We start from the raw sequence: 457 nt of genomic DNA, 5'->3' as shown, positions 1-457 counted from the left end.
CTAGGTTCTGGGATACTCACATAAGGTTCACTCTGCTTCTCTCCTTTTTATCTTCTAAAATGCATCCTTCTATATTGGCTTAACCTCTCATTCCTGACTAGGGAACATTTCCCCTAAATAGTTGAGTAACATTGATGCTGTAGGAAGATGCACATTTATCTAAGAGCTTCTTGTAACCTCTGGCCTACTGCCTATTCCTCATCTGAGTGTTCTAGTTGAAGTGCCATAACTTTAAAGGATAAATACAATTCTGATGGGTCAAAATCATGGGAAAAAGCATCCTAAGCAGGGACTAAAGAGATGTTTCAATGATTAAGAGTGTTTGCTTTTCTTTCATCAGATAGAAACTCAGTTCCAAGCATCTATGTTGGACAGCTTACAACCACCACCATCTGGCTTCTGAAGGCACCCATACACATGGACTCATACACACCTACACCTCCCCCAACACACACAC

Source organism: Nannospalax galili, unplaced genomic scaffold, assembly GCF_000622305.1.
Source record: "Nannospalax galili isolate Female #2095 unplaced genomic scaffold, S.galili_v1.0 scaffold606, whole genome shotgun sequence".
In the NCBI taxonomy this organism is placed as follows: Eukaryota; Metazoa; Chordata; class Mammalia; order Rodentia; family Spalacidae; genus Nannospalax; species Nannospalax galili.
The sequence above is the reverse complement of the archived record's forward strand: the minus strand, read 5'-3'. Positions refer to the sequence as shown.